Below are 20,224 nucleotides of genomic sequence, written 5' to 3' on the forward strand. Positions count from 1 at the left end.
AAAATGCTGGGGCTTTGGTAAGACTTTTTAAATTAACTCCAGCACAAGCCTCTAATATCATTTCTATATGCCCTGACTGTCAGCGTTGCACACTTCCTAATGTGAACACAGGGGTCAACCCAAGAGGTCTACAGAGCCTACAAATTTGGCAGACAGATGTGACACACATTCCTGAATTCGGCCGCTTGAAATTCGTGCATGCTTCTATTGATACCTTTTCAGGTGCTCTGTTTGCCTCAGCTCACACGGGAGAGACAGGGAAAGACGCCTGCCGTCATTTCGCTGCTGCCTTTGCCACCTTAGGAATTCCGCAACAGATTAAGACAGATAATGGACCCGCATATATTTCCCGTAGAGTTGCAAACTTCTTCTCATTATGGGGTATCACCCACAAAAGGGGCATAGCTCACTCACCCACAAGACAATCAATTATAGAACGAGCCCATTGCTCTCTCAAACGTCTTCTGTTACAACAAAAAGGGGGAGCCGAGGATACTCCTGCTGAAAGATTATGCAAAGCCTTGTATGTTTTTAGTTTCTTAAATTGTTCAATGACAGACTTAAATCCCGTCAAATTATTCAACTTGCTACTGCTGTCAGAGCTTTTCAAAAATTTTTCTCTTCCTTTTAATCTAGTAACAGATTCAGTTTATGTTGCAAAATCGTGAAGCCTCAGCCCTATAAGAAAGTGTAAAACCTGCAAACAGATGATAGTTTTGAACAGCTGAATAAACTCCTAAGAAGCTAAAGACTCCATAAATAAATTAGAAATTTAGTTAAAATAAGCTTTCTTGTATTAGACATTATATTATGTATTGTTATAATTATTCCTTATATTTTACAGTGTGTTTAAACTAAAGGTAGAATCTGGATCTTGGCTAGATAACTTGTTTAGTGGCTGGGGTTTGACACCCTGGCTAAAAGATTTTCTTAGGATAGGAATGCATGTAATGATTTTAATAATAATTGTATTAGTTATGATACCTTGCTTGCTTCAATGTGTGCAGAGATTAGTTAATAAAGCCATCAAGAGGGTATTCTTGGTTAATACAGAAGGGGGAGATCTGGGAATACACAAGACAGAGAGTCAAACAGACTTGATTAGCATATCTGGTTTGATAACCAAGATGCCATGGCAGGAATAAACAGAACTGTGAAAATTACAGGAGATGGGATTACACCTGCTTACGGGAAGAGAGAAGATTCAATCAACTTCTGCAAGCAAAGAGTTGTTGTAAAATGCATGAGTTTTCTGTGTGATTTTTAACCTGATTATTGTAGTAGAAATGATTAACCTGTCTGAAATAGTATATAAGCTTTTGGAAAACCTGAGTAAAATCGAATTCTGATCACCGAATCAGTCTTCCCGTCTCTCATCAATCGCCAATAGGTCCATGGTTTTCTTCCAGTTCCCGTTGGTTCTTCCAGACAGGCCCGGGGGCCTTTCCTTTTGTGCCAACAAATGGAGCTTTGCCAGTCACCCAAAACAGCCCCATCCCTCCATCCCATGTCACTGCTGGAAAATTAAGGAATGTCTCTTCTCTTTTTTTTGTTATTATTTGTGGATGACTTTGGTTTAGAACACAAAGCCTGGTCTGCATCCTGCCACCCCAACGCTGTCCCAGATTTCTGGCAGCAGATCAGGCAGATGGGTTTAGTTAGGCCAGACTCAGTGGCAGATCCCAGGGATGCCCAATCCCAGCCTCCTTCCCTCCTTCCTTCGGTCATCAGTGAAGCCACTGGGAGAACCTTTAATAAATAAACAACAAAAGAGCATTTTTGGACAGACAGTGCGGTGGAAAGTGGCTCAGAGGAAGGCAGGGATAAATCCCACTCTGGGATCAGGCATTCCCTGTGCCGAGGTTGTGCTGGGGCTCCAGGAATGCTGTGGTTTCTCTCTCAGGATGGTGCCAGCGTGGAATGATGTCACTGTGGAGTGTTTGCTCAGGAAGGGCTGCTGGTGGTTACTCACAAATATGGGTCTTCCAGCATTTGGAAAATCCGTGGCCAGAGCTTTTTGGGAGGCTCCAGGCAATTATTGCCATCAGTGTTTCCAGCCTGGCTGGAGGCCGTGGGAGCTGCTGGGGTCATGTTTGCTCTCCTCCTTCAGTTTTGTAGGACCTGCTTTGTTTTGGTTTGTTTTTTTTTTTTCCTTGGGATTGGGTGCAAACAAACTGGGCAGGTTCCTTTGTTTTGGTTTATTCCTACCAAAGGATGGATCCAGCCCTGGAGGATCCAGCCCTGGGAGGAACGTGCATGGTATTAACAGGAACAAAGAGGAAAATCCTGAAGGGATGGAGGAAAAGCAGGAGAAACCTGCACAGTTAAAGCTGGGGACCCTGGGGGTGGTGATCACCAAAAAGGCTTTGGGAGGAGAAACCTGAATCCAATTAACCCTGGATCCTCCTCTGTGAGTTTTAATGGGAAAAGGGACATTTCCAGGGACACTTGCACTTGTTCCAGAGACTCTTCTGCAGAGCTAAGGACATTCCTGAGGGGATGGTGCCCAGTTTCCCTTTCCTTGCATCCTGTGATCCTTTTTTTCAGCACTGTAATCCCTAAACCCACCGCTGTATCCATTTTTTAAGAGGTGCTTCCTTCACATAATTTATGTGGATTGATCATTAAAAAAGGGGAATTTAAAAACCCTCCTACAGTTCAGTTTCCAACCTCTGTGTGCAAAAATTTCTCCATTGTGATGATCCTAACTCTAGGAGTCTTAATTCTGTGATCCATTGGGTGGTTTCATCACTTCTCCCTTCCTGGCTGATGCCTCGTGTAAAATATAAATGTAAACCCACAGAATGTATTTATAAACTTCATAAATAAACTGTTGGAGAATCCAATTTGGAATGGTTTGGGCTGGAAGGGACCTTAAATCTCATCCCATCCCATCCCCTGCCACGGAAAGGGACAATTTCCACTGGCCCAAGTTGCTGTTAGCAGATAAATGTGGATTGGTGGGGAGAGGAGGGCAGAGCCCCTGACTGGGCTCCTTTCCAGAGGCTCCCAGTGCTGGGATGAGCTGGGATGAGCTGGGATGAGCTGGGATGAGCTGGGGCAGCACCCAGGGGTGCAGGAATGACCCAAGGACAGCTGGGAAGAGCCCTGTGGCCACATCCACGGGAATGGCATGTGCCAATCCTTCCACACAGGTACTCCTCATGGGCTCGCTGACCTGGAATTAAACTCCTGGAAGAGCCTCGGGATTCCAGCCTGTCCCAATGAGCAGGGAATGAGCAGGCTCCGGGGCAAGGGGCAGGCAGGGGGGAAGGCAGCTTGCCATTCCCGAGGATGTTTTTGGGGGATTAAGGAGGGATGAGGGCTCTCCAGGGCTGTCTCAAGGTTGAGGAATTACCTGGAGGGCCCGCTGGAATCCGCTTTTGGATGACTGGAGATTTTTTCCTATCTGCAGTGACAGGAGGCGAGGGCAGAGGAGGGGTGGCAGATCCCTGTGGCTCCAGGGGCAGCTGATCCATGGAAAGCTGATCCATGGAAAGCTGATCCATGGAAAACTGATCCATGGAAAGCTGCACTGGGAGCTGGGAGCAGGGACAGACCTTCCGTGGGACGCTGGGGACAGGGGACACCCAGCCTGTGCCTCCACCTCTTGGGTTTGGAGAGGAACGGAGGAGGAATTAGTGAGAATTCCTGCCTTTCCTGAGGTTCAGGGCTGGCTGATCTCTGGGAAATGCCCACACGAAGCTCAGGGAGGATGGTTTGGGGCTCCATGGGTCTGGAGGAATCACTCCTCCCACGGCCCTGGCTGGGGGCTGGAACAGTGGGAAGTGTTTGGGGAAAGAACTGGAATTTGGGGGGCCCTGAGGAGCCTTAATTCCATCCACAGCATCATCCCAGATGTGTAATTTCCTGGGAAACCCTGGAGGACAGGGATCAGTTCCACTGTCCCAAGGGATTTTTGCTCTGCCTTGCAGCTTTTTCTCCTCACATTCCTCAGGTGCTTTGCCTTGGTGCTGTCCCATTGCTGACATCCCTGGACAAAGAGAAAAACGGGAAAACAGAGGAGCAGCAACACAGATCTTTTATTTGCTAAAAAAAAAGACTTAATTTTTTTTTTTATTCATCCCAAAGGTGTCCAGGGGCAGATGAGGGGCTGGGACTGGAGCAGGAGCCTGGATTAACACCAAGGCCATCCTGGACAGCTCTGATTACCACCAGAACGTAGATCAGGCCAAGCAAGGTAAGGGAGCAGCTCCTGATTTTTTCCTGGATTGGTAAATCAGATGACAAAGTCAAGAATGCTTTTCATGTTCTGGTCTCGTGCCTGGACTTTGCCTGTGAGGCTCTGGTTGCTCTCAGCCCCCCTGGCTGCTCCCTGATTCCGTAAGGATGGAGCTTTCCCCATGGATCTGCTGGGTTGTGTGTTCTTTAAAAGGATGTGATCTTATAAAAGGATGTGGTGCCTTTTATAGGGAGAGCCCAAATTATCCTGTGCCTTCCAAACCACTCCTCAGCAGGAACCTGTGAAACCCAGGGCTCGGATCCCGCCTTTGGGAAGCAGGGAATGTCTCGGGTGGAATGTTGGCCGTGGGGTTGGATATGTGACGCTGTTTCTGTGTTTTCCTGGGTGCTCCAGCAGAGAGCCGAGCTCAGTGTCCCATGTGTGGGACCCTCTCCGTGTTTTTGGGGTGGGAGGATGTGTTTGCAGCCCAGAATCCGACCCAATTCTTCCTTGTGCTGTATCATTCCCAATCCAGCATCCCAGACTGCCTGGTTTCCAAATCCAGGATTTTGTGGCAGCTCTTTCCTGCAGGAAAAACAAACTTGGGGGGGCAGGGTGGGGGTAACAAAATCTTTGTAGAAGTTGAGCAACACTGAGCACCCTCCAAGTAAGGGGTGCTCCAACAGCCTCAAAGTGTGCCAGGGGGGGTTAAGTTGGATTTTAGGGAAAATCTCTGCCTGGAAAGGGTTGTCCAACACTGGAAGTGGTGGAATCCCAACCCCTGAAGGATTTGAGAACCGTGTGGATGTGGCACTTGGGGACATGGTCGGTGGTGGCCTTGGCAACCCTGAGGGAATGATGAGTTGGACTCAGCCTTAGAGGGCCATTCCAATTTATTCCACGATTTTAAGAAAACATGGCAGAGGGATGGTGGTTAATGGAGGATCCTGTGCTGTGCAGAGGTTTTGGATCTGGGCAGATCCCTAAAAAAATCCCCAAACCCGGGATGTGTTTGGGAACAGGCGGCGAAAGCCACGGAAAAGAACCATAAAGAACCATTTCCCTTTGCAGCTCCTGGGGAGCTGGAACTCGTGTGGAAAAAGATGTTGTGAGTTACTGGTGATGAATGAGCCTCTGGCAGCGCCATTAATCAGGGCTAATCATCGGGGCTGTTTGGGGAGCGGGGATTTGTCTGCGCCGGGGTTGATTCCTGTGTGGAACAAGCGGCTTTATCGGGATCTGGAGCTGGGCAGGAATCCTGGGCCTGATGTTTGCTTGACCGCCTGATGACTCAGGAAAATCAGGAGGGCCCAGCAGAGCTTTTGCTGGCATGGGGAGCTCCAGGGAATCCTTCCAAAAGCAGCTCCAGAGGTGGATTCACATCCCTGTTGGATTTGGGGGGGATTTTTTTTCCCCGGGATTTTTACCTCTGGTTTGGATTTCTTTATTTCTTTATTTCTTTATTTCTGCTGAGTGTGTGCGTTGGCATCTGGGCATCTCTGTGGCGCAGAGCTGTGATTCCAAGAGGATGATTTATTCCAAGTGGTTGTTCCATGAAAATCCTCTCTCCAGAGGCTCCACAGCAATTCTGCGTCATTCCCGCTCCTAAATCCCTGTAAAGGATCTTTGCTTGCTCAGGAAAATCCCTCTCCTGCTTTGCAAAATGCAGGTGTGACAGAAAAGATCATTCCAAAGGTTTTACCCAGATTTATTCCCATAAAACCAGTGAAATTCTCCATCCAGGAGGCAGGGGAGGGACTCGAGGTCGAAAGCACTGGGTGAATTCCCGTTTCATGATCCCACAAATTTCAGGGACAATTTCCACCTGCAGAACTCCCACCAAGCCCAGTGTAAGGATCCCACCATGGCAATCAGGCACTCCCAGGATACTGGATTTCTGGAAAAGCTGAACTTTTTGTGCCCTTTTTGCACAGATCTCCCTGTGCTGGCAAAAGGAACAAGAAATTCCTCAGTGAGCCCTGATCCCGGGATTGTCTGTCTGGAAAACAAAGCTGGATAGGAAGGAAAACAGGAGGAGGAGGATAAAAAATGACATCCCGGGTTTTACCACAGGGTTGGAAAAGGTTGAGGAGGTCACCAGAGCAGCCAAGCCACCGGGAATCACAATTTTAGGGATGCAGCAGCCCAGGAGCTGCTCTTGGCCAGGGACGGTTCCACCAACCACAATCCACATGAACATTTTTTTTTATGGTGGAATTGGGACCACGGTGCAGAAAAATAAGGAATCAGGGAAGAAAAATGCCCATAAAGTGCCGTGGAAATCCCCATTCCCTTCCCAGCCCTGTGAAAGAGCCTTTGTGGAGCTCGTGTGTCAGCACAGGCTCGGGTTTGGGATTTTCCCTTTGTCTCAGCGCTCCAGGGACCTCCGTGCTGTGCAATTCCCGAGGTTTATTTGCTCTCCCGAAGAGCTGATAGCTGGATCTATCCCCAAAATCACCACTTCGGCTTGTGCTGTTTATTTAATGACCTTCCCTCACTTCGCAGTGATTAAGGCCGTCTGCGGCCGGGTGTTTTGCTTGGTGTTAAATTCCCGTTATTTTGGGAAGTTCATTTCCACACTGCGCCCTCCTGGCTGCCTTCCTGTAAGTGAGGAGGGTGGCTCTGGATCCAGGTTTCCCTCCCCTCCTCCCTGGATTGCAGTTTTCCCTTCCTGGCTTGGAGCAGCTTCCCAATCCTCTCGGAGCGTGGAAATCCACCCTGGAACGAGAGGATTTCTCAAGGAAAACCCCAAATCCTCCTGCTGCCGTGGGAAAGGTGCTCCAGACCTGCATCCCTTCCTGGCACTGGGAAATCCCAAAATCCAGCCCCTTGCAGGACATCCCAGGATGGTGATGGGCCCCGAGGTTCAAGGACCTCTCGGCCTCTGTCCCGGTGGCTCCAGAGGTGACATCCAGAGGTGACATTTGGGATGCAGGGGTGGGATTTTCCCAGTGTGGGATCAGGGAGGGACAGCAGGACTGAGCTGCCACAGCAGCCCTGCTCCACCTGGAGGTGAAAGCCAATTCCAGAGGGTTTGCAGGGCAGCTGCTCATCCCAAAAACCCCAGAGGGGAGGGATTGCCCTGCTGGGGTTACCGGAGGAAAAGGATCCGAGCAGGAAAAGCAGAGGGATGTGAAGTGTGAGGAGCTGCTCTGGCGGGAGGGGAGGCTGCTGCTCCCGGGATCCATCCCAATCCCTGCTGCACCAGGGCCCAGCTGTGGGGCTGGAATTAGGGATGTGCCCTGACTGGAATTGGGGATCTCCCCTGGCTGGAATTAGGGATCTCCCCTGGCTGGAATTAGGGATCTCCCTTGGCTGGAATTAAGGATTTCCCCTGGTTGGAACCAGGGATCTCCCCTGGCTGGAATCAGGGATCTCCCCTGACTGGAACTAAGGATCTCCCCTGGTTGAAATTAAGACTCTTCCCTGGCTGGAATTACAGGATCTTCCCTGATCTCCCTTGGTTGGAATTAGGGATCTCCCCTGGCTGGAATTACAGAATCTTCCCCCACTGGAATTAAGGATCTCTCCTCACTGGAATTACGGGATCTCCCCTGATCTCCCCTGGCTGGAATTAGAGATCTCCCCTGGTTGGAATTAGGGATCTCTCCTGATTAGAATTAAGGATTTCTCCTGGTGGGAATTAAGGATTTTCCGTGGTTGGAATTAAGGATTTTCCCTCATTGGAATTAGGGATCTCCTCTGGTTGGAATTAGGGATCTCATCTGTTTGGAATTAAAGATCTTCTCTGATTGCAATTAAAGGTCTCTCCTGACTGGAATTAGGGATATCCCCTGGTTGGAATTAAGGCTCTCTCCTGGCTGGAATTAGGGATTTCCCTTCCCAGGGCACATTTGGGTTTGGGGGCTGAATTTTTGTGCTCCTGCCCTGCAGCTCGCTCTGAGCTGTTCCTTCCCTGGGCACTCCAGAGCTGCCTCCTCCTCCTCCTCAGCTTTCCCCATTTGGAGCATTTATCCAAATATCCCCAATGAACCCATCCTGAATATCTGATATCCACCCTTCAACCTTCTCACAGCCCTCGGGGGATTCACAGAATCCTCATTTTTCAGTTTGGGGCAATTTATGGGAATGAAGTCACCCAGATTAACTGGAATCACAATTCCAAGCACTCAGGACTTTGGGGAAACCTGGGACTGTTGTTTTTTGGGATAACAGCTCCCTGTTAGCTCCAAAACACAGCAATGAACGAGCCCAGGATTCGACCCACAGAGTCATGGAATGGTTTGGGTTGGAATTTGGTTAAAATTGGTTTATTCCAATTCCACCTTCCACCAGGCCACCTTGTTCCTGCAATCCAAAAAAAAAAAAAATCTCTGCTGTCTCTGGAGATATTTTACACTTAAATATTTCTCCAAGGGAAATTAATCCCAAATTTATGTGGAAAAACACCCCAAAACGGAGTCATGTATCCTGCAAGACTTCCAGGAAATTAGCACAAGTGAATTACCCCAAACAGAATTACCCTGCCCAGAGCACGTGTGCTCCACGGGAGGCTTTGGAAATCAGCAGAGAAGGCTTGGAGGCTTTTTTTCCTTTTTTTTTCCCTTGGAAATTTAATGGATCTCATCATTTTGCACAGCCCTACTGGAAATAGGAAAGAGCCTGCCTTGTCCAATTAGGAATTAGAAGGAGAGCAGCAACAGGGAGAAAGATTTCTATTCATATTAAAAAAAATTATAAAGGAAGAAAAGTGAATTTGTTCTTGAGCTCCACGAAATCCTGCTGAACTGGGAATTCTCTCCTGCTGAGTTGGGAATTCTCTCCAACACAGCAGTATTTACTGGTACAAAAAAAAAAAAAAAAAAAAAAAGCTGGGAATTTGTTGCCAAAAATGAATTAAAAATGCACCAGGGTGAGGGTGGAGGGAAAACCAGGAGGGGTGAGGTGGTGACAGGGGCAGCTCTTCCAGGATCCAGGCACAAATTCCCCAAAATCTGAGGAGAAGCCCTGCTGGTTTGGCCACCCCAAACACCACTTGTGGCCCCTCCCTGCAGAATTCCTGCTCCTTTTTTTGGCTCCTCTCCCTGGCAGCTCCATCCTCCCATCCCAGGGCTCTCCAGGCTGGGCCAGGGCAGGGTTTGGTGCCTGTGCCAGGGCTGTGGCTGCTGCCAGGTGAGGTCTGACAGCTCCACCTCGCAGGGATGGCTCCGGGAGCAGCAGCTCCCAGCTCCTGGAATGTTTTTTCTCCCTGTGGAGTTCACTGCGAGGTCAGTGCACTCCAGAGGGGTTTTTTTTTTTGTTGCTGTCACAGTGGGGAATTCTCTGGCTCAGCCTCTCTCTGCTCCCGGTGGAAACTCCTTGGCAGGTGAAGCGTGGATTCACCTGCCTCACCTCAGGCAGCTGAGGCAGGCGCCAAACCTGAGCTGATCATCCCAGAATAACCATGGAAAGGCACCTGGAATGTCCTAAAAGGGGTGGAATAACCATGGAAAGGCACCTGGAATGTCCTGAAAGGGGTGGAATAACCATGGAAAGGCACCTGGAATGTCCTAAAAGGGGTGGAATAACCATGGAAAGGCACCTGGAATGTCCCAAAAGGGGTGGAATAACCATGGAAAGGCACCTGGAATGTCCTAAAAGGGGTGGAATAACCATGGAAAGGCACCTGGAATGTCCTGAAAGGGGTGGAATAACCATGGAAAGGCACCTGGAATGTCCTAAAAGGGGTGGAATAACCATGGAAAGGCACCTGGAATGTCCTGAAAGGGGTGGAATAACCATGGAAAGGCACCTGGAATGTCCTAAAAGGGGTGGAATAACCATGGAAAGGCACCTGGAATGTCCTAAAAGGGGTGGAATAACCATGGAAAGGCACCTGGAATGTCCTGAAAGGGGTGGAATAACCATGGAAAGGCACCTGGAATGTCCTAAAAGGGGTGGAATAACCATGGAAAGGCACCTGGAATGTCCTAAAAGGGGTGGAATAACCATGGAAAGGCACCTGGAATGTCCTAAAAGGGGTGGAATAACCATGGAAAGGCACCTGGAATGTCCTAAAAGGGGTGGAATAACCATGGAAAGGCACCTGGAATGTCCTAAAAGGGGTGGAATAACCATGGAAAGGCACCTGGAATGTCCTAAAAGGGGTGGAATAACCATGGAAAGGCACCTGGAATGTCCTAAAAGGGGTGGAATAACCATGGAGAAGCACCTGGAATGTCCTGAAAGGGGTGGAATAACCATGGAAAGGCACCTGGAATGTCCTAAAAGGGGTGGAATAACCATGGAAAGGCACCTGGAATGTCCTAAAAGGGGTGGAATAACCATGGAAAGGCACCTGGAATGTCCCAAAAGGGGTGGAATAACCATGGAAAGGCACCTGGAATGTCCTAAAAGGGGTGGAATAACCATGGAAAGGCACCTGGAATGTCCTAAAAGGGGTGGAATAACCATGGAAAGGCACCTGGAATGTCCTAAAAGGGGTGGAATAACCATGGAAAGGCACCTGGAATGTCCTAAAAGGGGTGGCTGTGGGATCTGGGAGTCCCCAGGACATGGGGCACGAGAGGATGCAAATTCCAGCCTCTCCTGGATGTGTCTGAGCAGCCTCTGTGTCCCCAGGGGAGGGACAGGGCTCGGGATTTCACTGGTGCCTCCTTAAAATTCCCAAGGGAAATCCCTCTGGATGAGGCAGGAAGGTTTCCCTGTCTCGGGACGTTTTGCTGTTCCCAGTTCAGCTCCCAGCCCTCGGGATCAGCTGCTCCAGGACTTTGTCTGGACGGGCTCTCCTCCGCACCAAAACGCAAACGTTGGATGTGAAAAATTGTTTGGCTTCCAGAGAATTATTGGAGAGCTGGATTGGACTGAAATCCCCCCCACTCCCTGTCCAGCCCTCTCCCCTCTCCCCTGAAGGAATCCCCCTCCCAAACAAAGCTTTGTTGTGTCTCATTGTCTTCCCTGGCGCTGGAATTGTGAGTGTTTCCCTCTCTCCCTCCCTTTCCACGCTCTCCAGGGCAGTGTTGGCTTTGCAGTGATTCCCTCTCCGGGGCTCCGGGGCCATGGGAAAGGCTCCGGGGCTGGGCTGGGGCAGGGATGTGGCTGAGGAGAGGCAGCGCTGGCCCTGCAGGGGCTGGGCAGGCTGAGGGACACGCAGGAGATGTGTCCTGCACCCCAGGATCCGCCGGGAGCCTGGAAGGAATCCAGATTCCATTCCCCTTTTTATTCTTTATCCATCCCTGCTTTGCGATTGTGGCCATCAGGCACACGTGTCCCTTTCTTGGGGACAAAACTCTGGGGCTGGGCTGGGCACTGGTTGTGTCCAACAATTCCAGGGAATTATCGGAATTTCCAGCGTTATCAAGTCGTGGAATCACGGGAAGTTTGGGATGGGAGGGAACTCCAAAGCTCCTCTGGTCCTGCAGGGAGCAGGGACACCTCCACCTGGAGCAGGTGGCCCAGGTTGACATTTCCAGGGAAACACGAACCATTCCAGACTGGGAACCGCAGGGGATGGGGAAGATCCCGAGGCAGAGCCGGGAGCTGTGGGGGTGACATTTCCCGGGGGGCCGGGAGACCCCCGGGCAGCTTCCTCAGGAGGACCCCCGGGCACCTTCCAGCCTCTTTTCCAGCTGGGAATCTTCCCCTGGAGCTGGAATAAAGTGAGATTTCCCCCAGGAGAGCAAAGCCCGCGGGTATCCCGGCGTGGTGCCGGTCCTGCCGTGCCTCCATCCTGCAAACCTGCACAGAACCGCGGCTCTCCCTGACGCTGCCGCTCCCTCTGCAGGTTATTCCCAATCCGGTGCATTTTTTGCAGCAAAGGAGGTTTCCCAAGCCCTGGATAAAATCTGCCTCGCCCTCAGTGGAGTCATTAATTCAATCTGCTGCAATGCAGCTCGAATTGGGTTAAATTAGCGCACACCGGTCCCGGGAGTGGTGGAATAAAACTCTTTATTGTGTGAGGATGCTGGGCGGGAGCCTGGTCCTTATCTCTGATCTCCTGCTCTGTCTCCCGGTCATTCCCGGTGCCAGCATTCCAGCAATCCCCAGTTCAATGCTCCACATTGCCTTAAAAACCTCGTGGCTGTGGCTCTGGGACTGCCAGAAAAAGGAGAGATAAAATTAATCAGAGTGTAATCAGAGTTTAATCAGAGTTAATCAGATTTAAATCCAAGTTTGCTGGTGTTGTGCCAGGTGTGATGATCCCAAATTCTCTGTGGTGTCCCTTATCCTTCATCCCCGTGTCCCCCCTGAGCTCTGCTCCTCCTAGGACCGAGCTGAGCTTTGTCAGGAGCGCCTGATCCATGGAAAACCTGGGGATGGATGGAGGGATCTGCTCAGGTGCTGTGCAGTGAGCAGGGAATGCGGGCAGGATGGTCCCAGCATGGGTTGTCCCAGGGAGGGACAATCTCTGCCCTGGAGGACACCAACAATCCCAAAGAAACCCCGGGGTTTTAGTCCAGCTAAGCCAAGACACAGATTTAGACAAAATAATAAATGTCCAAATCCATTTTCCTGCTTCTTTCCCGTTAATGAATCCTGAAAGGTCTTTGAACACAGCTCCAAGCCTCTGAACAATCCCACATCCCCGTGCTCCCGCTCCGATGCACCTGAGCTCCCCTCCAGGAGCCGCCCTGGCTTCATTCCCAAAATCCCGGCTGGGAAACCTCCCCTTCCCAACCCTCCCCTTCCCAAAGCTCCCCTTCCCTTCCCAAACCTCCCCAAACCTCCCCTTCCCAACCCTCCCCTTCCCAAACCTCCCCTTCCCTTCCCAAACCTCCCCTTCCCAAACCTCCCCTTCCCAAACCTCCCCTTCCCAACCCTCCCCTTGCCAACCCTCCCCTTCCCAAACCTCCCCAAACCTCCCCTTCCCAAAGCTCCCCTTCTCAAACCTCCCCTTGCCAACCCTCCCCTTCCCAAACCTCCCCAAACCTCCCCTTCCCAACCCTCCCCAAACCTCCCCTTCCCAAAGCTCCCCCTCCCAAATTTCCCCTTCCCAACCCTCCCCTTCCCAAAGCTCCCCTTCCCAAACCTTCCCACACCTCCACTTCCCAAACCTCCACTTCCCAAACCTCCACTTCCCAAACCTCCACTTCCCAAACCTCCCCTTCCCAAACCTCCCCAAACCTCCCCTTCCCAAAATCCCCTTCCCAAACCTCCCGTTCCCAACCTCCCCTTCCCAACCTCCCCTTCCCAACCTCCCCTTCCCAAAGATCCCCTTCCCAAACCTCCCCTTCCCAAACCTCCCCTTCCCAAACCTCCCCTTCCAAAGCTCCCGTCCTTTTCCCGAGGATCCGTGCTCAGGCCCAGCATGGGGTCCAGGCATCCCCCCAGCTCTGCTCCTTCCTTCTTTCAGCGCTGAAATTCAGCTTTAAAAAACGCTTTAAAAAAATCAAAACACAAACTTCACTGAAAAATGAGTGAGTGATCCAGGTGTTTCTGTCTGCTCAGCTTCCAGAGGCTCATCCACGGAAAACAGCGATGGGAAAAACAGATCCGGGTTTCCTTTATGTTTTTATTTCTATTTTATTTTTCATTTCCATTTTTTATCTGATCCTGATTTTAATTCTATTTTACTTTTTATTTCCTTTGTTTATTCTTTTTCATTTTATTTGTATTTTTGTCTTTTTATTTTCTTCTTTTATTTAACTTTTATTTATTCCTTTTTATTTCATTAATTTTTAAAATTTTGCTTTCTATTTCATTGTTCTTTTGATGTCATTTCTCTTTTTAATGAATTTTATTTTTTATTTTTAATTTTGTTATTTCAATGTTTATTACTCTATTCTTAATTTTGTTTCCATTTTATTTTATTTTATTTTATTTTATTTTATTTTATTTTATTTTATTTTATTTTATTTTGTTTTGTTTTGTTTTGTTTTGTTTTGTTTTGTTTTATTTTATTTTTTTTTATTTTATTTTATTTTATTCCCCAACCAAGTGGCAAAAATTCTTCTTAGATTGAATATTAGGGAAATCCTGGAAAGGGCTGTCCAGTCCCCATTCCTGCAGGGATTTGTGGCACTTGGGGACGTGGGCAGTGCTGGGGAATGTTGGACTCGATCCTGGAGGATTTTCCAACCTTTATTCCCTGATTCTTTATAAACAGAAAAAGATCAAACCCATTGTGGACAAGTTTTGTTTCCAACCCCACATTTTCCATAAGATCCAATTTTGCCCAAATCTCTTTTTTGGGAGGGGATTTGAACAAAGCCAGGCCCAAGAAGGGGAATCCTTCTCTCCTCCTTCAGCTGAACAAAAATCCAGGGATGGGATTTCCCTGGAAAATTGGGTCAGTCCCTCCCCCTGGGATTTGGAATCCTGGAATTCTGCCCCTCCGGAACCTCCTGCTGGCCTTGGTGACCTCACTGGGAAGTGCTGGAAAAGCAGCTGAGAGTTTGGGAAAAGCTTTTCCTTTCCTCCTTGTCCTTGCAGGAGGAGCAGGGAAGGGAAATTTTCCTGTCTGGGGGATGCTGGGGCAGCTCCCACCTCTGATAAAGCACAGGGGGAATGAACCAGTGCTGGCTTTCCATCGGAGCTGTCAATAAATGATGGAATTAATTCCAAATCATGGAATGGTTTGGAGTGGGAGGGAGCTTAGAGCTCATCTCATTCCATGGGACACCTTCTCCTATCTCAGGCTGCTCCAAACCCTGTCCAGCCTGGCCTTGGACACTTCCAGGGATCCAGGGGCAGCCACAGCTACTCTGGGAATTCCATCCCAGCCTCTCCCCACCCTCCCAGAGAAGAACCTTGCCCCAAAAATCCCATCTCCCTTCCTTTGCTTCCCTCCTTCCTTCCCCAAAAATTCCAGTGCAGGTTGCAGATTCCAGCTCCTCACGATGGGCAGGGTGGATCCCTAACCTTCCTGTGGCATTGTTTTATTCTCCATCCAGAAAATGTTCCCTGGAGCGTCTGTTCCCAAAGTGAATCCATAAAAATGTTCCCTGGAGTGTCTGTTCCCAAAGTGAATCCATAAAAATGTTCCCTGGAGTGTCTGTTCCCAAAGTGAATCCAGAAAATGTTCCCTGGAGTGTTCCCAAAGTGAATCCCTGTCTATGGGGTGGATCTCTGGATTCTCCTCCCAACCCAAAGCTCAGGATTTGCCTCAAAGCTCCCAAACCCCAGCGGAGGGAATTTGGGATATTCCCTCCCCAGGTCTGATCCCAAAGTTTAGGGATTTGTGCTAAAAGGGCCTTGAGGAAGTGAGTGGGAAATGGAAATATTCCCAGGAAAATGGGGTTTGGAAGCCCCTAGGCAGCTTTGGGACAGCTCAGGGTGGCTTTGGAATGCTGTGCCAGAAAATAAAGGGAAAATTATCCACATGGATCTGGGGAAAAGCTCTCCACCACTCTGGCTTTGCAGGACATCAAATGCTTTTCCTTCTGTCGGGTGGAATTTGCTTCCAGGGGGGAATTTTGACATTCCCTCCCCCTCCTCTGCCCTTTTTTTGCCGGAGCATCCAAGGAACCTCCTGGCTTCCGCAAGGTTTCCAGATTTTCTTTTTTCCACGATGTAACCTTTTAAAAATTCTTCTCCCCTTAGGAATCCTGGGATGTTTCAGGTTTCCTTGGCCAATCCGGGGCCTCGTGGAGCTCAAGCTGTTCCTTTGAAGCCACAAAAGGCTCAAATGCAACCTAAGGAATTTGCTACCAGAAAGGGTGGAAAATTCCCCCTCCTCCGGGATGTTCCCTGCCGGATTCGGTGGCAGGAAAAGGGGAGGGAAACAAAAAGGGCAGGAAAATAAAAATGAGGAATAGCTCGGCATTGGGGGCCCAATAAAAACAGGGAACCTTAAAGCAAAATGAAAAAATAAAAATGGAAGAGGTTTACGGGTGTTTGAGGAAAGGTCAGATTTTACTGGAATTCCTCCCAGGAAGGTCGGATTTTCCAAAGGTTGATCAAGGAATGGTCCCTGCCTGGTTCTGCTGAGCAAAGTGTGGAAGTTGTGGGGTAGAAGTGGTGACAAATCCCATGAGTTTTTAATTTCCTGCAATTCATTAATTTCTCTTTCATTGCCTGGAGATAAAGCTTTGCTCAGATCCATGGTGGGGATGTTGGGATGGGGCTCCAGCTCGGAGCCCCAAATAATTGGAATTGGGAATGGATTTTCCAGTACCAGTGGCTCGGGTTCAATGGGGATGTGATGGAAAAGTGGAAACACCAGTTTGGGGATGGGATCTGCAACTTCCTCATCCCAGACACTCCTGGGGGGATTGTTCTGCTGTTTTCTGGGGTCTCCATTTGGAGACCGTCGTGTCTTCGACAGAAAACCAATTTCAGTCTGATCCAGCTTGTTCTTGATCCCTCCAAGCCAAATCCAAAAATCCCATCTCACGTGGAATCATGGAATGATTTGGGTTGGAAGAGACCCCAAAGCTCATCCAGTTCCACCCCCTGCCATGGCAGGGACACCTTCCACTGCCCCAGGCTGCTCCAAGCCCTGTCCAGCCTGGCCTTGGACACTTCCAGGGATCCAGGGGCAGCCACAGCTGCTCTGGGAATTCCAGCCCAGGAATCCTCTCCCTTCTGGCAAAGCCCTGATGAGCTCAAACACCAGGCCTGACTCATCCCAGCAGCTCCAGGAGCCCCTCCGGGCAAACCTCAGCACAAGGAGAGGCAGCAGAGGGAATTCTGGGCTGCTAAAAATATTCCTGGGGGGAGAATCCCACCTCAGCCCCTTCTGGTGACGCGATCCCAACTCTGCGCTTTGCCAAGGGCTGAGCCGGAGCTCCTGCTCTGTGCTCCGGCTCTTGCCGGTTTTCCTTGGGAGCAGTCGGGATCTGCACGTTCAGACAACCTCCCGATGCTCCTCTGGCAGCAGGCAGGCCTGGATGCGGCGTAGGAAAGTTCCTTTGTCTCCTGTTTCCATTTTTCTTGGAAGGGAGGGCAGCGCGAGAGGCGGCGGCCGAGGAGCAGCGGGCTGGGATCCGCCGCTGATCCCGGCATCCCGCGGCTGCACGGAGAGGGCTCTGGGCCTGGGGGAGCCTGGGGGCCACGGCTGCCATGGGAAACCCCAGCGAGGATTCCCCGGCAGTGGCTGCATCCAGAGCAGGGTGGGGAGAGGGATGGAGCAGTGGGATGAGCCTGGGAAGCAGCCCCCAGCAGGAATTCAGGTCCCCAGCTGGGACAGTGGCACCCCAAATCCTGGAGCAGTGGCACTCCAAATCTTGGCACAGTGACACCCAAAATCCTGACAGTGGCACCCCAAATCCTGGGACAGTGACACTTCAAATCCTGGGACAGTGGCACCCCAATTCCTGGAGCAGTGACACCTCAAATCCTGGCACAGTGACACCCAAAATCCTGACAGTGGCACCCCAAATCCTGGGACTGTGACACTTCAAATCCTGGGATAGTGGTACCCCAAATCCTGAGACAGTGACACCTCAAATTCTGTGACTGTGACACCCAAAATCCTGGGACAGAGACACCCCAATTCCTGGAGCAGTGACACCCCAATTCCTGGGACAGTGACACCCAAAATCCTGGAACAGTGACACCTCAAATCCTGGGATAGTGACACCTCAAATCCTGGGACACTGGCACCCCAAATCCTGGACACTGGAACCCCAAATCCTGGCACAGTGACACCCCAAATCCTGGGACACTGGCACCTCAAATCCCGTGGTTGTCACTGACTCCCTCTAACCCCCAGCTGCTGGAGATTCCTGGAGATTCCCGATTTTATTTGGACTAAAAATGAAGGAACTGGAAGCCCAAGGAAACGCTGTCAGAGTGAGGAGAGGATAGAAAATCCACCCTTTTTTCCCCCAGTGGAGTTATTTTGAAGGCAGCTTCGCTTTGCCTGGTGAAATCTGACTCAGGAATTTTGCCTCCTTGAGGCTGGCAGGGCTGGCAGCGGGACAGAAACGTTTGCTCCAAGAAAACTTGGCAGAAAGCGGGATTTCCAAAAAAAAAACCCCAAAGAAACCAAAATAAAACCCCAACCCAAATAAGAAATCGAGTTAATCCCTTCATTTTCTCCGCAGCTTTTCCCTCCCGAGCTGCCTCTGCACGGCCTGCCTGGGTGTGTTTCGGATCCCAGGTGCCTCCCAGCAATTAAGTGGAGTTAAAATTCCTTCCTGACCTTGGGTTCATCAAGCGCCGCGCTCGGGTTTTGGCATCTGTCAGGCCGCTAAAAACAACATCCCGCGTGCCGGGGCTGGCTCCCGGCGCCGGGGGGCACGGGGGGACCGGAGCAGGTGGGACCGGGAACAATGGGGGAGGCGGGAGATGCTCCCCTGGAAACGCGGAGCCGCAGGCGGCTGGAAAATCAGGAGGAGGAGGAGGAGGAGGAGGAGGGGTTGGCAGGCAGCCACCATGACAGACACTCCCGGGAGGTACCTGTGCTTTGGGCTCTGCCTTTGGGATTCTTCATCCCTGTCCTTTCTGGGATTCTTCATCCCTGTCCTTTTTGGGATTCTTCATCCCTGTCCTTTTTGGGATTCTTCATCCCTGTCCTTTTTGGGATTCTTCATCCCTGTCCTTTTGGGATCCTTCATCCCTGTCCTTTTTGGGATTCTTCATCCCTGTCCTTTTTGGGATTCTTCATCCCTGTCCTTTTTGGATTCTCCATCCCTGTCCTTTTTGGGATTCTCCATCCCTGTGTGTGGATGAAGAGTTGGCTCTTCCTCTCCTTCCCTCCCAAGGAAGTCCAAAGGTGGGGCAGCCATAGAACCCTGGAATGGTTTGGGATTGGGAGGGATCTTAAAGCTCATCCCATTCCACCTTCCATGGAATGGAATTCCATGGTGGAATTCCAACTTCCACTAGCCCAGGGTGCTCCAAGCCCTGTCCAGCCTGGCCTTGGACACTCCCAGGGATCCAGGGATAGCCACAGCTTCTCTGGAAAACCTCTGCCAGGGTCTCCCCACCCCGACAGGGAATAAAGTGTCCATTTGTCCAGAGAGACAAATCCTAATCCCAAAGATTCCCCTGCTGGTGTTTCTGATGGTGGCTGGGCCTGGTTTGCCCATGTGGGGAGGTGGAAAAATGGGATTTTCCAGCTGCCTGTGGTCGATGCCCATGTCAATCCCATGGGATGACATCCAGAGGCTTGGGTGGGATGAACATCTCAGCTTTGTACGGCTCAAGTCATCTTTAGATCTGGAAAAAGTAAAAGAAACTGGGGCAGTGCCCTGGGGTTTGGCTGTAAAATCGAGGAGTTGCTTCAGGTCCCTGTGTCCCACCCGATCCTCATGGCAGGCAGTAGGAAAAGAGGGCTTGGGAGAGGGAGATTTTTATCAGGAATAAAACAACCAGGCAGCAGAGGATGCAACCTTGGCCCAGATTCCCAGAATCCATCTAAACTCGGCATTTTTTAGACTCTGTGTGTGGGGAATGTCCTGTGCCCATGTGAGGGAATGGACCCTCTTCTCCCACCCCACAAAACCCAGGTTAGATGGGATTTGTAAGTGAAAACCTCCTCTGACCAAACCTTTACATTTTCATTTCCTCTGCAAACTGGGAATTCACCACATTTTTATTGGGAATCAACTGTTCTGCCCCAGCTCGGAGCAGCGAGTTCCCCCTCGGCAGAGCTGCTGCTCCATCTGTCCAAAGGGAGCAAAAATCCCAACCCAGACCTTCCAGAAATATCCCAGAAATGGCTTGTTTTGGCTGGATTGCTCCCGAGAACTTGCTCCAAGCTGGCAGGGAAGCGGGGAAGATCTGCTGGAGCAGGGTGGATGTGGGCGAGCGCTGGAGCGGGGAGAAGCCCTGGAAAGTTTGGGTGGATTTGGAGGAGAGCGGCTTTTTGTGGTGGTGTGTGGAGGGAAAAGCGACTTTTCCATGGATCCAGCTGAACCTGGAGGCTCCTGAAGCCACCAGGCCAAGATGCCACTTCAGGAATTCTCAAATTCCTCCTGCTTTAGTGGATGATAATCCCACAAATAAACCCCTTTCCCTCCATGGGAAGCAAAGCAAATATCTTGAAGGAACGCATTTTATGCTGAAAGATTTCAATCCTCCAGCTCGGGCCGGCCCCAGAAAATCCCCTTTTTCCCCCTTTTTTCCTTGATTCCTGCTCCTCCACAGTGAAATGATCCCAGCAGCGGGATAGGAGCCGAGGGGATCGTGCCA

The 20,224-nt window shown here is 50.4% G+C and overlaps 1 protein-coding gene across 1 annotated transcript in view; it reads left to right on the forward strand.

Moving 5' to 3' along the window:
- Positions 1-20,224, forward strand: part of ZNF469 (zinc finger protein 469) — a 176,302-nt gene that overhangs the window by 97,350 nt on the left and 58,728 nt on the right. The window contains exon 4 of the mRNA XM_063410759.1: positions 4,093-4,201. The gene's annotated coding sequence lies outside the window, so the exon portion shown is untranslated. The remainder of the gene's footprint in view (positions 1-4,092; positions 4,202-20,224) is intronic.

The sequence above is a fragment of the Prinia subflava genome, chromosome 13, assembly GCF_021018805.1.
Source record: "Prinia subflava isolate CZ2003 ecotype Zambia chromosome 13, Cam_Psub_1.2, whole genome shotgun sequence".
Taxonomy (NCBI): domain Eukaryota; kingdom Metazoa; phylum Chordata; class Aves; order Passeriformes; family Cisticolidae; genus Prinia; species Prinia subflava.